The sequence below is a fragment of the Rutidosis leptorrhynchoides genome, unplaced genomic scaffold (assembly GCF_046630445.1).
Source record: "Rutidosis leptorrhynchoides isolate AG116_Rl617_1_P2 unplaced genomic scaffold, CSIRO_AGI_Rlap_v1 contig294, whole genome shotgun sequence".
NCBI classification, from domain to species: domain Eukaryota; kingdom Viridiplantae; phylum Streptophyta; class Magnoliopsida; order Asterales; family Asteraceae; genus Rutidosis; species Rutidosis leptorrhynchoides.
Window position 1 is genome coordinate 53,059 of NW_027266536.1, and position 20,074 is coordinate 73,132.

At 31.3% G+C, this 20,074-nt stretch overlaps 1 pseudogene; it reads right to left on the minus strand.

Moving 5' to 3' along the window:
• Positions 1 to 16,129: 16,129 nt before the first annotated feature.
• On the minus strand, positions 16,130 to 19,533 carry LOC139882634 (auxin efflux carrier component 3-like; annotated as a pseudogene).
• Positions 19,534 to 20,074: the final 541 nt, after the last annotated feature.

Genomic DNA, 20,074 nt, shown 5'->3' on the forward strand with positions numbered 1-20,074 from the left:
GCCAAACCTATAGACAAAAAAGATGCATAGTTTAGGAGTGACACTACTTTAATTATATCCATAGACAAATCAAATAATGAAAGGGCACATGGGTTGAAATTCTCTAGCTGAAAATTAATCTTATAACTTGATAAAAATTGTTATGATGATGAATTGATGATGTTATAATATCTCTCTGTAAAACTAATTAAATAAATTATTTTTATGATATGTGTATTTTTCTTTATATGAATTTTTTTTTTCTTTTTTGTATAAGATCATCATGATCAGTAAAATGGTTTATAGGCTATATATATAGCATCGAAATTTTGGAAAAAAAAAAATTCGCAAAACACAAAATAAGTGAGGGATATCATTAGGATTTTTTTTTTTTTAAAATTAAAATATATTTCATTAGATATCAATAATGTCTGATCACATTTGATGTACGTGATACGGCAAAATATTAATAGTAAAACGATCAATAGTAAGTTTCGAATTCAGCTATGTTAGACTACGTACAACTACATTCCCATCTCGCATCATTAGTAATTTCTTAATAGATGGGGATTAAGTAATAGTTAATCAGAGCTACGGACCATTGAAAAAAAAAAAAAGTGGTTTTCTTTCCTTTAATTTCTGAGACATGCTTCTCGGAGATAGTTACTCTTATAAGTAGTCCGTATTTATTTATTTTAATGATTTGTGGACCTGTTTGAATAGTCTTCTTTTTTATTTTCTATTATAATTAAAGGGTTAATCACATCAAAAGTAGGACCAAATTGAGTTGTTCGAAAATTCAGTGAGCTTTTTGATAATAATTCGATGTTTATCAAATCAAAGGGGAGACCAAAGGAGACCATTGAAATTCAAAGTTGACACCATTTTACTTGGTAACTTACAGACACCGACGACTTGGACTATACGTACCTAATTGAAATCCAATATACTCTATATACTATAGATATCTTCAAAACTAAGACTTTGATGAAATCACTTCATTCCTACACCAATTTTGTAGCTAATTATTACTTGGATGGTGGCTTGTTAACCTAAGCTTATAGTTTGTTAGTCCGCCCACTCTCTCTAAGTTGAGCACCAAAATATATTCGTGTCTCTAATCAAATTAAAGGAACTAATAGATTCTTAATGTGGTTCAGACTTGTTCAATGTCCCAATTTCTATTATCAATAACAATATCATATCTGAAACTCAAGACGATCAAAATCTTCTTCGAAGATAAAAAAAATCAATAAAAAACACTTACAAATTCAAATTAAAATGGATCTCAGATCTGGATGGTTTTACCGTAGATAATTACAAAAAGAATAAATTTTCTCCGTTATCGAAGAAGTTGTTACCGTTGGATTACAATTGGACGTGTTTCTTAATCGATCGATTACAGAAGGTGTTTCTTTTGTTGAAAATTCTTTAACTTGATATGCTTCGAACTCCAATATCCAGTTAGATAGAACAAGATGAATAAGTAAGAGCAAAGAGTTGGTGGAGACTGTGAAGTTGCGATCGATTTTGTTGTATGAGATTGACACTTCTCTGTATCGACAATTTCATCCTTTATGTTTCTAAAATTTGGCAGAAACTTGCGAATTTTAGCAATATTTTCACTCGAGTCCTGATTTTTTCATGATCAAACCTACATTTTATTACCATGCATCGGGACGTTTGCTGGTACATTGCAGACAACAAATATTTATGGTACTTTGCAAAAGCCAAAAATCGTCTTTGGACTAGCGGAAGGAAGAGATGATAGTTCAACTTTTAATTTCTTATGATTTTATCATATACTTTTGTTCTTGTTTTGGCTCAGATGATTGTATCTGTTGCTTGATTTTTCTAGAAATATTTTCGTTTGTAATCCTTTCCGATAGTTGAATTGTGGACGATGTTACCGACAATATTCACGGTTTTTGTGTTTCGACCCTTAGTTTTGAGGACTAGATTTTCATTCGAAAATTGTCGATAATTGACACAATTTGACTCAACCATTATAAATTTAAGTAATAAATTTTCATCATTTATCAAAAAAAATGTGGTGCAAATCGGACTACAAAATTCCGAATGAGTGATAAAATTCTTTTACCTACTTAAACCAAAATAAGTTGATGTATATTTACACCGATTCCATTTCGATTATGTACTTGTCAAATATGTATATCAATCAGTGCAGTGTCCCGATAGGTTTGGGATTTTATTTTTGAGAGCAAACGTTGCGGAATTATTAATAGGTTTGTATGAGGAATGTAAAAAAGAAAAAAAGGATTATGTGATCAAATGATATAATAGAGCATAATATTACCCCCCTAAAGTAGGTATAACTTGCTTTTCAAATCATGGGATACTTCCACTATTTATAGATTAAGAAACAAAAACATGAAAATCCATTTGTTAGATTAGTTTTCTTTTTCAGTCTTGACAGGATATGAACAAACAAAATACAAAAAAGTTGAAAGAGAGAGTCTTTAAACCACTTGCCCACTAATATTACTTTCTCCAATCTCTCTTTCAAAGGAAAAAAAATGGCAAAAAGAGTTCTCTTCCTGATTAGCTTCACAATTCTCAGTCTTCAGTATCCTTACTTGATAACATCTGATGATGTATGTCAATATCCATGCTACCCTCCACCCACCGGCACCGGTAGCGGCTCAGCCACACTGTCACCACCGGCTACCACCACTTTGACACCACCTTCAGGTTCAAGCTTTTACCCTCCTCCTGCTGCTACAAGCTACTATAACCCTCCAGCTTATGGCAGCGGCGGCGGTGGTTTCAACCCTTCACCGCCGTATGACAACGGTTACAACACTCCTCCGCCGCCGGAACCCATCTTGCCATATTTTCCATTTTACTACAGAAAACCTCCTCACTCCACTGCCGCCGGTGACCAGTCAACATCAGCCGCCACTGGCGCCTCCACCGAGACAACCGTCAAGATGATCATCTTCTCTATGATTATGATGATGGTGTTTTTCCAATTTGTGTAATTTCTTTTTTTTGTTAATGTCAATTTTTAATGTAGAATTTTGTCCTGTGGGAAAAAAAATGTTAATTATCATATCATATGTTTTTATTAGTTGCAGGAATTAAAAAGATGTAGACATGATTGTGGGTGACGATCAAGTTGAAAATGAAATTTCTCACAAAATTAATATTCTTTCCTCTTCTGTTTGGTAATGTGTTAGCCTACATAATATGATTATTTATTTCTTAATTATGTTAATTTCTTATGAGCTTTATTTTGTCCTTTTGCTTTGTTATATTCGGCCAAATTGGTTAATGGTTACATCACTATATTTTGGATTAGCATCTTTTTTTCAATAGTGTGATGAAATGGAAGCTTCAGGGTTCCTATATATATATATTATTTTTTTTGATAATGGTTCCTGTATATTCTTGTTCTATTCTAAAATAAACGAATATAGATAAGCATGTGACACATTAATTTTTTGAAGATATGGTTAGTTATTAAATATAACATATTATCAAAACATCATAATAATATAATAATAATAATTACTCTTCCGTCTGTTAATACATATTTTTTAATTTAAAATGCTAATACATATTTTTTAATTTTTCAAAATATATTCAAGAAAAGATATACATATTCATTAATATTTATTACATATATTTTATTTTGAATGTATAAAAGACAGTTAAAAAATGTATTACCAAACGAAAAGAATATAACACTCTAAATAATGAATTGGGGCACTTATGTTGAAACATCAATAAATTCGGGTTACTACCTGAAAATCCGGTTGGTATATTTGTGACAAAAATTGTGATCAATATGTCACATACTGTATCAAGCAAAGATCGATTCAATCAGAATTGCGTCTGTAATGGTTTTAGATTTTTGATTAGAAATGACCACGCTCCGGTTGGTTAATGGCCATCGTTCTGTTACGAAATTGGATGAAATCGGGTTATTCCCCAGTTGTAAGTGGTCGAACTGTTCGGTTTGATATGATTTTCAGTAACGTTGAATATTACAGCAATTTTATAAATATTGACGATTTCAACTCCTACTCTGCAACAAACTCAACTAAACCCGAAAATGATCAACTACGTACCACAAGTAATAATACCAAATTTATAGTTTCTTAGGACCAAAGCAAAATGCATTTCTCTAAAAGTTGAGCAGTGCATTAATATTAGAAAGTTGCCCTACAAATGATCATTTACTTTTAATTACAGTTACAGGTGTGGAGGACCGATGAATATTAAGGATTGTCTGTAATTAGTCCCTATATTTTTTATACTGTAATATGGTTTTGCCATTTTTATTGATACGATTCGCTTCGGTTTGGTTTTAAAAATATCTTACGAATTTTGATGTCAATGTTATTTGGTCCTCCATTTGACAACTAAAATATCATGTACAAAGTTATGTCCATGTCGCCCATTATTTAACAGTATCTGTTACTAGGACTAACTATGCATAAAAATAAAAAATAAAAAAGAATGGGACAAACGACAAACTCCAGTGCCCGAATAATTTGGGGATGAATTCCACTTTTTGTGAAAAATAATGGGACTAAAATCTCAAGTATCCCAAAATTAAATAAAAATTCACCCAGTGTTCGATAACACAAAGTATGTTTGTGTAGTTTCGTAACCGGCCCATGTTTGGAATTCAAGGTTGCTACCAGAAAAAAAATAAATGACTTGGGCCCAAGGCGCATAATTAATTAAGCTCGCGAGGCCCATTTTATGGGTACTGGAGGCCCAATATCTCGCTACACATAGCAAATAACTCTTTAAGGGGTGGCACTGGATCTATTTATTTGAAAGTAAAAGAGTCCAACAATTTATCTGAAACTTGAAAATTCCATAGGAAAAAATGAAAAAATAGAGTCCTCCTGAATCTATTTACTTTTTCTAAATTTTGTAGTTTTTGCTAAGGTGATTGATCCGTCTTCCACTTGAGAATTTTAAATCTGCGATAAATAGCATATTCTATTTTATTTTTTATTTTGGAATTAATAGCAATTATGAACTAAAAAATCAGGTACCCAGTATAAAGTACTTAATTCAAATCGATTTTCAAAGTATTTCCTTCTTCTTCTTTTTTCTTTCTAAAGATAACAAGGGATTTCATTAACTCAATCCAAATCAGCAAAGAAGTAAAGCAAAGATTGCAATCGGCCGTATTCACTCTAAGATTAGTTATATGGAATGAGCGAGAATTCTGCATAGTGTATACAAAAGAGTCAGAAAAAAAATTAAGACAATTATTTTATTTATTAGAAATTTAAATTATTTTCTAATAATAATTCAGCCCCTCATTTATCATGAAAAATAAAAACGAACACACCAAATTCAAAAATGAGATTTGCGATACCCCTGGCCGGATAAAGCTAGAGAAACTCTTTGGAGAATGTTTGAAGCTTTGGCAAAAGAGATGTCTGATAGGCCGTCGATGTAGGAAGACTGGATGCATGAAAGTGAAACAGTGGCCAAGTGGTCTCGGATTGCAGATATTCCCAACCCGGCCATTTGCTAGCTAGGTTCCGAGAATATTGATACATTATAATTTTACTTTGCGAGGGACAATGTGTTGGCGGATAAAAGTGATAGAAATTATAAAAAAAGGTAAAATTGTATATTAAAAATTCAACGTTTAAAATTACTGTCAAGTAACGAAAACTTTAATAGAAAGGGACAATCATATATTATTTTATAAAAATTGGGTCTAAGATTAATTGTGAAATTAAGAAAAAATTGTCATTTATATATACTCACACTGCATCACAATACATGTAGGTTTGTTATTTTATATAAAAAATAAAGAAAATGTATTTTTTTTTTCTAAAATATATCCTTATTATACATAAAAAATTATAATATATTTAAAAAATAACTACATAAAATATAATGGTGGTGGTCAACGTACGTGGCCGGCCGATCAACGGATGTTGGTGGTGATGGTCAATGGTGGTGGGTTGTGGTGGTTGTAAGGTTGATATGTAAAAAATAGATTTGGTGTTGGTATTTTGATATGGAGTAAAATAGAAAAAATGAGTGAAAATATAAAAAATATCATGTATTTTGATAAAAAATTAAAGGCTAAAACTACATGTATTGTGATATGGATGAGTGAGTATTAAAACTTTTATATTAAAAAGTTAAAATATTTTACCCTATATAACCTCAAAACTTTACCATGAATTTGCTAGTCAGTGTCCCAACAATTAATATAACGAAAAGGGGGACCAAATATAAAATAAATGGGACGTATGACGGTATATGAGGAATGACCATTGATGGAATGAACATCTATCTGGTGAAAACTTGTGTTGATATCCAGGTCAGGTATTTTTCATTGATTTGGTACATTGGAAGAGAGTGACAACAAAAAATAAGCAAGGACGTCTTAATAGTTAAGAAAAGAAACTGTCATCTAGAACTTAAAACAAAATAAATTCTATATAATTTTAATTCGTATGTAATATAATCGTAACTAAAGTCTACAAATACAATGAATTTATTATATTTCTCTTTTAGTCCAATATTTAACCTAAATTTAAAAAAAAAAAAATTAAATACAAAAGTAGTTAATTATTTAGATAATAAATTTATATATTTATTCTTCAAATACGGAATTCTCGTCCTATAGACATGGCTTTTACTGGTGGACTAAAGCGCACAACTTAAGAAAGAATAGAGTAAAATAATTAGTTTTACGTTAGTTAATTATGGACATGTAAGCATTTAGTAAAAGACTATGTTTTTTTAACCATCAAACATAATCATCTTTTCAATTGACACAGTCATCTTCCAAATTATTTAGGCTCCATGTAGTTCTTATTCTGATAGTAGAATTATAATTTTTTTATTTATCGAAAATATAAATAAGTATGTCAGATGTTGTGGTTTGTTAGGAATTTAGGATGGGAATCAAAGAGGCAATTGTAAATGAAAATTCAATATATTTGCGGAGTACACATATGCTAAAATCGCTCAAACTCACTGAGTTTACCGATTCCACACACTGAATTTATCGATTGTAGTTAACAACGAGTCTATACATTACCTAATTTAATATAACGAGTCAGCCGTTTTTCCTAAATTGACTCGTAAACTCAACGAGTTAACTCTCAATTTTAATAACCATGAATCTTCGTCACATTTTATGATTTAAATATCCTGACTTGCAGTTTGATTTTATAGATTTTAATCAGATATATATTTTTAGTTGATTTTGTTCAAAAAAATTGTTTTATGATCCATCGATTTTAACCTTTTTAATGAAGAAATTAAATTTCTGTTTAGATACAGTATTATTTTTCGGCAAAGGCTTAACACAAAGCACAACTATGATTCAGACGATTTTCTCATTCTTTATATCGCATTGTCATTTTAAAAAAATAATGAAAAAACTCTCTCTTGATATTCAAAACTGTGATTCAACATGGTTTTATTGAATTGAATTTTGTTATTATGCACAAAAAAAAAATTAGGGCAGGATTATAATTCCTAAACAAATTTAAAAGAGTTCTAAATGGTTTGTTAAACATTTTTTTCTACTGTTAATTTTTTTTATACAACACTTTCATATTTTGTTATTGGAGGGATTCTCGCCCAACAGGCGGAACCTCAATAGTCTATACTCCATATCCTAAGTGGCAAATCTTTTCCTTCTGTGCTGACCTAAATCATTATTATTGTCACAAATACCCTTAGAAGAAAGAAAGAGATGAAATGGCCCCAAATCCAAGTTTATTTAGCTTTTAGTGGTCCATCATTCCAGCTCATGTTCGTGGTTCACCCGACATTGAACATGACCTCTCCTCCTCTCTCTCTCAAGTCTCGACGCTTTAATTGGATTTTGTTTCCATATATTTACTTCTTTTAATTTGTTTTCGAACCATATATATATGCATGACCTTAATTTTGTACGATACATTTTGTTTTTGGTCCAAACACCACCCACTAGCGTCTAACATTTTGTACGATACATATTGTTTTTGGTCCAAACACCACCCACTAGCGTCTAACAATTGGAACTGGAGTTTCAATATCGGCCGTCCAATAATTACTTCTTCCGTTTCAAAATAGATGTAAATTTTTTAATATAAATTATATATAAAAAATTGTATTTATTTTGAGACGGAAATAGTATTTATTTTCTCGAATTATATATCAAAACTGGATGATGTTATCAATATTAATGAACGTGAATTTTCAAATATAGAAAAGAATTGTGTGTAAACTCAATAACTCATAACCTAATATTAACTTCTTGAATATGTTGATTACATATACAGGGCGATATTGATCATATAATATTCGTTAAATTCATAACTTTTTCGATCGAAAACTATATTTTATAAATGATCTTAATTTTATAAATAATCTTATCTTGATAAATGAATAACCTCAATTAATTTTTCAACAATTCCAATAATATTCATTTAAAGAACTTCAAGTTCAATAATGGGCCCCAATTGAGATTCCATAGAGAGAATAAAGCCAAGCGCACGAGTTCCATTATTTGTTATCCAAATTGTAATTCACATATAGCCCCACTCTTCCTTCATTCACCTCAACATTAATTGCCAGATTTTCATGGATATATACCTTAAGCAATTGTATATATACATTTAAATGGCCAGCCTTTGGTTTTGTTTTATTTTAGATGTAATAATAATTAAGGTGTTCGGTAAAATGATAAGTGAGTAATTAATTACATTTTGAAAGAGATATATTGCAATATCAAGTCGAAGAAAATATTTGTTGGGAAGATCGAATTTATCATCAAATATTTTAGTCTCGTGATAAAACATCGTAAGGATCATGCTTATATATTGTGAGATTCTAGACTGGCTTGTTTATAATTATAATTATAACGATCAGGAAGTTCAGGTTATATGACAGACGATTTAAGAAGCTGTCGGCAACAACGTCTCATCGTCTAATTCACTCACAATTCTTTAAAATAAAAATGTCCAGTTTGGATTTTCAATTTTAAATATGCTAAAATTTCTTTAATTTTCTTTTTCTTCAAATCCGTAGATCAATCTTCAAAATGCTTGAAAGGTTGACTTTAGAATTGACTTCTATTCCAGACATGATCAAGGATGGCTACCACTGCAGAAAGCTTCTAAATACTTTAATAAATGATTCTATATTTTCACTTCATCAATAATTTAACTAGAAATTAAAATGACTATAGGACTTGTTTGAACTTCAACTAAAATAACTAATGGCAATGGCAATTCTCATTTTCTCATAGCAAAAACTTGCAGAAACTTTCATGAAAACTTCTAAATGCATAATGTAGTTTCACTGGATCGAAAGGAACCAAAAATCTATGCAGCATACAAAATCCCCAATTTTTAGTAGTAAACTCAAGAACACAACTGATCGAACTTGCAGATTATTTATTACTACTTAATCGATCAAATTGACTTAACCATTCGATTCATAACATCTATTATAGTGAATCTAGAGTTTTGAATCGATTGTTTTGATCAACTACAACGAAAGAATACCTAAACTCTGATTTATTCTTTGACAGAGCTACAAACGGAAACTTAAAACACTGTAGCATATCTAAAACTGTAAATCCAAACCTTTAAATTGGACATTTCCATTTTAGGGAATTGTGAGTGAATTAGACGATGAGGCGTTGTTGCCGATAGCTTCCTGAGTCGACTGACATATAACCCGAGCTCCGACTATGCGTCGTCCGGTCTGCCAAAAGCCGATTTCATTATGGCATTCATAAGTTTCAAAAATTTCTACAACATCCTCCAAATTTCTCCTAGTGACATCAATGTTCTTAACTTCTTTACGATGTGCATTTGAGTCCAATTCAACAATAATATTTTTTTTCTTTTTTGTATTGTCTGAATCGATTCTGAGCCCATCACCGACAGTCAATTTTAGACCTCACGAAACAAACAACCGTGGCTCTTTATAATTATATCAATGAGCGAGATAACATTTATTAAGATTAATTTGGTTTTTAGTTTTGTACATATCGTCCACACATATACTTGCAAAGTGAATTAATTAAATGTAGGGTACGCAAAGGTGAATAGCCCCCAAAGAAATAAGCATATCATGGTCACTAACTAAAATGAATGATAACTAGAAAACAAAGTTCAGAGTCGTCTTCTTTGTAATTGCCAATTGCAAAACTTCAATCTCATAAAGAAAATGAAATAGTGGCATTGCCTTCAATAATATTTCTTGCTTTGGATCCATATCTTTATTGTTTTTATACCAAATTACCAATTATGTTACATGCATGTCTTAAATTTGGAAAGTTGGAATAAAAATAAATAAACTATCCATTGGGTTTATTGTGTAAATTTAATTATCTTCTATTTACACTTCTTAGATATTATTATTATTAATATTGAATACATGATTTTCTAATTATTCTTTATATATTTAAAATGATATATATTTAGTCAATATTGGTGAATGTGTATATTTTTTTTTGAATGTATTTAAAAAAGTTAGAAAATATATATATATATATATATTGGCAAACGAAGGTTGTATATGCTAGACGGGTCTTTTTGTAGATGGACACAAAGTTTTAAGATTTTATGCATTCGTTGTGTGTCTGGAATATGTTTCGTCTTGTTCCGTCAACTTGAAAAATCGTATTTTTTATTAAAAATAATAAAAAAAATATATTTTTTAAAATTGTGTCGAGCAGAGCAGAGCGCTCCATAATTTCACTTACATGTGAGTTTTGGGGATATTTACGACCGCCTACGTAATTATCCGTTACTTATTAGGGTCTGTCGCTGTATTTAAGCCTTAGAAAAACACCCACATGATCAAAGCATGGGCATCCACATGATGAATGGACCCCAACAAACTTCTTTTGTCAGGTGTGCCTGGATAGACATTATTTACACAGATGCTGAAATTATTGGAGAACCTCGAAGAAGACATGTTGTTAATTAGAGGCTATGACATATATAGTTATTGTTCAACAGATATATTAGAGATTGAATTAGTCGTATAACGAAATATTATCAATAGATGACGAATCTAATAGTAACGGAGCTCATCTTACTCAAATATCCATTTATATATGTCGCCTTTTAAATAAAATAAATATCCATCTATGTCAAAGTATATATGAGGCACAATGCACGAGATTTGGTCCATACCATACAGTACCATACTTAATTAATTGTAGTTATTAATTATGACAATTGTGTAATTGGACTATATTCCTTCAGTCACTCTCTTTTTTTTTATTTTGATGATGATTCCTTCATTCTCGTGTTTTGTCCATAGCAAAAATGCAATACAGTATTAAGATTTTTTCTTCTTCCTCTTCTTATTTTATTGCAAGAATGTGTAATCTTAGTGAAAATATTGTAGTTCTATAAATTTTTTTTTTTAATTCAAAAAGTATCTTTAAAACTACTACTACATCTGTCTCAAAATACATGATATTTTTCGCCAACTGATTTTTGAACAAAATTTTTTTTATCAAAGTTGTGGACAAAAGATTTTCCCCTTATAAGTGAGATTTAAATATGTCATTTGTTATAAGGAAAAAAAATTTTGTCCAAAAATAATATCTCGTATTTTTTATAGAAAATACATCATATATTTTGAGACGGCGAATGACATTAATATTAATTAGACTGGACACAAATCTTTTTCTGAGGAATATGGGAAAGAATAAAAAAAAAAAGATAAAAAGTAATTTCTTTCCATAGTCTATTTTCACAAAATAGTGCAACTAGAGTCGAGTTGTTTAGATTTCTGGCCATACAAATTCTGACTTGTGCATGTGCGTACTGGAAATTACTAATTTAAGAGAGAATAAAGCACAATAAATATAGATATATATTACACGGATGTGGTTCATATTCGTTAGCAGTCAGTCAGAGTGAGTCTTATAATTTAACAAGTGATTGAATATGAAGTCTGACATATTTCTAACTTTCAGACAAAGAGGAGAAGGGACCATCAATCAAACCAATTCGATGAACCACTATTCTATTTGGTTTGTGTCTTCAAGTTTGGTGACTGTACAAATATATAACAGCGTCAGTCCAAAACAGGCAAAATCTAGAGAATTCTATCTAAAAATATACTCCATATGCAGTCACAAGAATGGAAACGAGAACATCGAGACAATATATTCATCAATAATCCATATATCACATGTACTACTAATATAATATGTGACTTGACTTCAATTGTTCGTTCGTTCGTTATGTTCCTGAATGGAGAATTGATTTGTTTGTTTGGGAGTGTAAAAATTATATATAAAAGGACAACTTAATTATAATTAACACTAAATATATTTTCACGAGTCCAGATCGTTTCTTGCTGGGAAAATTTAATTTGGAGACTTATATCTGCGTATTTATTTGAACTGTGGATAAGATTATTAGTCGATTTATTTATATAGAAGAATAGAAATATTGTGTACGATTAATATACCACGTATTTTCCTGAATGAAACACTAAATGCAAATTAATCGGAAATAAGTCATGATTGGGCCACGATCTTAGCACTAAAATGGGCTAAAATATGCTACTGATTTGAGTTTTGGGACCAATACCACGTCTTACGGCTTTTAGTGGGCCTAACTTTTGACAAAAAAAAAATTAGGGGTAGTTCTAGCAAGGAATAATAGAAGTAATTGTATCATTTTAATTATTTAAAAACAATGAATGATAATCTAGTGTATTGATCTTGATCATTAGAAAAAGATTAGCAATGATAGCTCCAATGTTCTTGATTCATTATTTCGGCCATATTCATTACTTTAGCTTGGTATATTAGAGGATTCGCCTACATGTTATCCCTGGTGGTTGTATTTTATGCTCTTTTGTCTGCATGTATGTGTTAGCCGATTTCATGATTCATTGGTATGGTTTTCCGATTTCATGAATTTTATGTCTGTAATTCGTCTCTATAATTTGATTATGGACGATATTTTATATAATATTTACGATTTTTATTAATTTTGAAAATCACTAAACTTTTTATGTATCCGAAGATTATTGACAATTCACGTCACTAATCTAGAGCGCTAAATTTTTTTAATAATATTTCTTTCAACCTTTATTAAAGAAAAAGAGCATCTAAAACAAAACGCATATATACGAATTTAAATACAATATACGAGTGCATATACTTATACTCCTCGTAGTACTTGGGATGCCATGATTAAATATAGAGACCCATAAATTTCCATTTTGTCACAACATATATATTTTCATCGGAAAATGAGGCTTTGAATTAAATTAAATAAACAATACACACGTGGGGTTGAGAGCGTTTTAGTAAGAATTGTGGATACATGTCCATGTGAGGCCTTACTATCCACGATGACTCTGTCACTTAGATGAGACCCATCCCTTTCTCTTGGGGCATGTTGGTCTAGCCCTCTTTAATTTATTGCATTTGCATGCCCCCCAATCTCAATTTCTACTCTCATTATCTATACAATTAAACTGAACCATACAGATAATCATAAATATTAAACATTTCAAATTTACACGGATTAAAAGCATTTCAAAATGGCCCATCAGCACGTGGCACAATAATAAAATCGTTTTCTTTTACGTAAGGTCATGAATGTATTAAATATATAAAAAAATATTTTAAAGTAAAGATATAGTTAAATTTTCATCCGGAAATTACTATCAATATTTAAAAAATAAGGTAAAAAAAATAACGTATAGATCCAAAAATTGGATAGGTAATGCATAAAAAATACTCTGCTACTTATGAGTTCGGAATTAATTAAAATTAGAGTGTAATTATCAGATTGACAATTCCGAGCCTAATTAGACACCACGATACAATCCAAAATTGGATGATTGGTAATGCATATAATCTGTTGATAATAGTGTTAATTAGTTGAGTTGATTAAGGGCCAATCGAGTAGTGTTGTTTTCCAAGCCAGATTTGTAGTGCGTATGTTCCCTTCTAATACTACAACCCAAAAATTGATATCTTGGAGCTTACAGTAGTTGTGCATAATTTTTATTAGTGAGAATGTTGTGCTTGGTGTCAAATCTTCATCAATTGGAAGTTAGATAGGAAAGCGATAATACTTATATTGCTAATTATTACTAGTGATTAATTAATCTTTAATTTGATCAACTATATTGTCAGTCCCATTGTCGTCTTTTGCTATGTTCGTTGCCATAATGCTTTATTAGGTACATCTAAAATTTTGTAAATTATATAGTAGATACAAAATTTTCAATATAAATTATATATAAAAGTTTATTAAAATAGATGAAAATAGTAATATGAAATGTGCTAGTTCATCAATATATACATGGAATGTGCTTGATATTTATTCTCTCATTGATGTGTAGAGATGCTCTATGTATGTACATCTTTTTGGGTGATTTAATAGGCAAAGACTTTGCAAGTTATGTTTTTTTTTTTTTTTGGCACTTTACAAGTTAATTGGACTTTCTTATTATTTTTCGAATAACAATTAGACTTTCTTATTAGTAAAAAGTAAATGATTTTCGTTGTGTCCAACTGACAGATAGTAATATCTAATGGATCAACATATTCAAGTCAGTTCATAATCACAAAAATATACATTTAATATTAGCCACATATTATTTCATCCAGTTGATCAAGTTATAAATTACTAAGTCATAACTTAAAATTTTTCTAACTATATGAGATATAAATTGAAGTGCCACTGCGCACATCCATCGTTTTCCTTGTTAAATGAAAAGTCTTGATGATTTTGACCAACACCTCAAACTTAGTCTTTGCTTAACATGTGTATTCATAGTTATGCTATAAAAATGCTCGCCAGCTTCTTGTTAAGTTTTATCTCCAAAATATAAAATAAACTTCTTGTTAGGTTTAATCATCAAATTTTATATTACATAGTGAAATTTAGTAACTAATTGTTTACATATACTCCCACCATTTCACTATATTTTATGTTTTGAATTTTACTGGCATATATAATTAATTAAATATATTAAAAATTATTTTTATAAAATCAAATTAAATAAAATATCATATATAATTTAATAAATATTTTTATTATAAAAATTATCTTTATTATTTATAATAATTATACATATCATTAAAATAAAAAACATCTATCGAATTGGAAGTAGTATATAATAAGTGTTATTTAGTGTAGTACTATAATGTGAGGTATATATAATTACATTTTAGTCTAAATTATGATGTAACTTAAAATTTGTGATAAATGTATAGTAGAGTCGATAATCGGTTAAAATGTAGAGAGTATGATTGTGGGCGAATCGATCAAAAGCGAAAAGGAAAAAAGCTAAAGTCTAATAATTTGCTTTTTGACTTGAGCTTTCTACTTTTTGCCCCTAAAAGTAGGCTAAATGATGAATATCCCTACAGAAATAAAGGGAAAAGAGAAGAAGTACTACAAGGCACTAATTGGAAAGACTATGTGCTTTCAAAAAGATTTAATTGAAAGGGGAAAAATGCCTGTCTCTGAGCTTGACATGTCATATTCTTTGATTTAAAAAAAGAAAATTATGATTATGATTATGCATTCTCATCTCATCTCCTTTCCCTTTTTCTTTTTCTTTTGAAAAAAATAATAAATAAGAAATGACTACTATCAATGATCATACTCAGTTGAAACTGGACTCCATCATCTTATCTTTCTTCAGCATATATAAGCGAAAATGTTTAATCGAAATAATCATAATTTAATTATTTGGGATTCAATCTTAAATGGACTATTTTTTTGCGAGAAATTTTCATCAACACCCCTGAATCTTTTTAATAGAAACTTTTTTACAATGATATGGTCAAGAGAAACTAATTTAAGTAAACAATTATTTAACTAGATATATCAATCAAAACCCACTATAAAAAAAATACTAATTATCCCATTGTTACCCTCTTAATTATATGCCTCCAAACTGTGCAAGAAGTGATCTTTCTTTTCCTTCTAATGCGGACGTGATCTTCATTTGGGCTTTCAACCAATCTCTAAGTCAAAAAATATATTTTGTCTTAGCTCCAAAACAATTGGAACCCTTTAAATCCCTTCTCGACCTACATGAGAAAAATCTTCTTCTTCGCCGGAAAAAACCGTCGCCTATCCGGCATGCTAGTGGGAAGACGTTCGACTAGTGAATTAAAGTCCCATCCTCACAATCCAAGAAGAATGTAGTAAACAAGAGTGATGGGTAATGCTATCAGCATTCCAAAGATCACACTGCATAAATTGGACAATATTAAGATTAACTAACTACCCGTAATTTATAAAAATACCAAAAAATCCAATCTTATTATGTGATTTATAATGTTTTTCTACAATTTTAAATAAAACAAAGAAACTGACTTACCCAGTGCTAAGAATTGCTGGGTGGACATTGTATTCTTTGGCAAACACAAAGGGAACAATTCCTTGTGGTAGAGCAGCCTATACATAAAAGGACAAGAAGTCGTTTATTATTGATTATCTAACGTGTTGACTACTAGGAAAATGACTAATTAAGTTTAAATCAACCTGATCAGCATTTTAAACTATAAAATTGACTAATTAAGTTTGAAAAAATATTAATGTACCTGCACGATTGCAATCTGTAAAAGTGTACCCCGTAAACCAACAGCAAATGAAGCGGCAGCCATCACCGCCGGTCCGGTCAGAAACCGAACAGCCATGGCAAAAGTCGCGACGGAATTTCCACAAGCGATGATCTTCGGTTGCAACGCCATAAACAATCCTATAATTAATCACAACAATGTTTTTTAAGCAAAAATCTAATCAAGAAAAAAAGTAAATTAGGACCACCTTCAATGCAATCACACTGTATCTATCAATTATAATTCATAATAAAGCTAACGGCCACCGGTTCATGGGACCTCAAAAGAGAAATTCTTTTGTGGGTCGGACCCCACATGTCGGGTTTGGTCGATCCATTTTTCTTTAAAAAAGTCCTCTAAATTAAGATAGGACTCGAAATTTCATGTGATTACAAAAGCTAGCTAGTGTAAAATGGATGGTCCTGAGTTGTATTTTTTATTTCATTGTATATATACTAGATTTGAAAGACAAAGGCGAACATCAACCAAACGTATATATATCGTAGCCTAATACTTACATATGTGTAACATAGACCTACCACAACGTGCATGGGATGGTCAACAAATTGCCACGTTAACTCATAATTAGCTAGTTTGGTTTATATATTTAATTACACATTAACTAGAGTTCTCCCACGATTAAGAATCAGAAAGTATACATTGTCTATATAGATAGAAAATATTTAATGATGAAATCCTCACATGATCGCTAAAGAGCACTTTTAGAAATATTATTAGTGTTAAGATCATAGAACTTTACTTTATAAAAATATACTCCTTCCGCCTCAAAATAAATATAAATTTATATGTAAAAATGTATACCTAAAAATAGCATTAGCAATAGCATGAACTGTAAAGTAGGGTCCCTTTGGTCAAACAATAATTAAAGAAGAAGATGTTTAATTGGTTTTGAAATATTTCATTTTGATTCAGAAGTTGAAAGTTCAAACTCGAAAAGATTGATGTGAAAAAATTTAAGAAATCGAACGACTGGTTGATTCTTAAATAATTTCATTCCGAGTGCTTACCTAAACTGAACATAGCCATTCCAAGGCCAGCATTAGATAGAATAGCAATTGACTCCTTTATTATTGCAGGCATCGCCACATGCCACCTAGAAAATAAAATAAAATTCCATTGAGAATTTTATAAGGAAAAAAAATAAAAAATTAATCTAACTTCACAACTAACAAAATTATAGCGTTTAAAACATTTCAGTTGCATTAATGGGTTATCCCAATTGTTATGGATAGAATTAAAATGTAATCAAGTAATATGTTACCTAAATGAGACTAGAGCCCAAATTAAGCAATGAGACTTGAATAAGTGTTGGGATTACGGATAAGTTTTCGCCAAACCATGATCAAGATTAGTCTAGTCATAACACTCGCCGGCGGCATTAGTTTCCCTACGTGGTTGTCATTTGCTCCGGCAGCTTTCGGGTGGAGCTCCACCGTGGAGCTAGACCCGAGCTTGTTGAGTTCTTTTTCCTTCTCTTGATCCTCTGCCTCTCCTAATTTCCCTCCAAAGCTAAAATCCTCTCCTCCTAATTCTCCATTCCCATTATGAACTGCTTCACACAAAAAACAAAATACAACCATTAATTAATTAGTGGATAAACTAGATTATTCAAAGACAGGATCAAGAATAAGATCAATTTTATAATTAATGACTTAATTAATTAAAGATACCTTTGTTTTCCCCGTTTTGAGGGTGATCAGAGACCAACAACCGAATCTCCTTAGCACCTTGGTCGGACCGTCCAGATTGCTCGGTGGCCGCGAAATCGGGCCCACCAAATATGTGGAGGCCGCCGCCTTCCGACACCGGAGAAGCACTAGAACTCCACACAAACATATGTAATTCCTTGGCATCATGGTTGGCCTTAGTACTACTACTATTATTTGTATTATTAGTAGTAGCACTAGTCACAGTATTAGTAGAGTTCTGACTCTGCAATGGTGGTTGTTGTGGTGGTTGTTGTTGACTTTTTGTAGTTTTCGTCGGTACAGTAGACGAAAACTCCGGATTCGGTGCAGGATAAGATGTAGGAACCGTCTGTGTCGGATAAAACCCGAACCTTGGGGAAGATTGAGTACAATTTTCTTCAAAATTAGAAGGTCTCGGAGTCGGACCCCGGGAAGATTGTTGAACATAGTACATATCGGCCGGTTCGAAATTTGAAGCTCGTCCACCAAATCCATCCATCATCGAATAGAAATCGTTGTGATTGAAATTCGAGCCTCTCGGAGTCGAGCTGAGACTATAAATCTCAGCTCCGGTAAGATTCGACGGTCGTGGGGTCATTCCGGATAACCCTAAAGACCTCCTAGACACATTAGACTTCCTAACTTTGACGTGTAATTTTCCGTCATCTCCGATTTCAGCATCCGTTTCTAAGAAATCTCTTCCGTCGAGGGACACCACGTCGGAATCTACTTTGAAGGAAACGATCGAGGCGGCGGTTTCCGGGAATTGTTCCATGATCAGCATCTTCGCGCCGCGATACTCAAAAAGGAACAGAAGCAGAGTATACCAGATTATACACTGTAAAACAACAACTTGAACCATTAAATCGCCGGAATATTTTCCGTACATGGCGATCAATAATGGAATTCCCATAACCAGAGTGTTTGGAAGCGTGGATAGTGAGAATATCGTGATCATCCACTCTAAACTTCCGTTTTTGGATAAATTAGTCCATAACCCGAGGACTACTAACATGATTATCTTCTGGAGAGTGTCAGCTGCTATGAATCTGAAATTCATTTCGTAAGGATTGTTGTTGGAGATGAAATGAAAGAAAGCAGAGGAACTGCGAAAATCGCGACGAATCGATTGATTCCTGAACATTGATCAGGGGAAAAGATTTTCCACCAACGAACAGAGCCGTAAGCTAAGATCATAGCTACGTATAACGGAATCACAGCCGTTAAAACTGTGTATAGATCGTGCCAAGATATCATCTTTTTCTTGTTTAGAAACAAAAAATGATTTCTGGGTTTTGATTTAAGAGAGAAATTGAGGATTTTTATGGAGAGAGAATGGCAATGCAGAGTAAAAAAAGACAACAAAGATACAGTTAACTAACTGTTAATGTTCTGTTCTCTGCTACAAGCTGCTAGTTCACTTAGTACATATATGTCTTGTGCAGAGGAATTCTAAAGAGGTAAGGAAAATCTTGCAACAGAAAGATGGATAGAGAGAAGACAGAGAGAGTAATTTTCTAAGTTGTAATAACTTGTAAGTATAACTCTTGACAAATATTTATAGTGTTTGAGAGTGAGAGATAGAGTGGATGTGCTATAAATTAATAAACAAATTATAATATACTTGTATTGTATTTTTTTGTTTTTTGAAAATACTTGTATTGTATTTGTATATGGAATGAAATGGTGATGAGGAATATTGCTGTATAACCTAAATTCTAATACCATTTTGTATTTTCTTTTCACTTTGAATGGATTTTAAATCAACAAAAAAACTTGCATCCTACTATTAAAAATC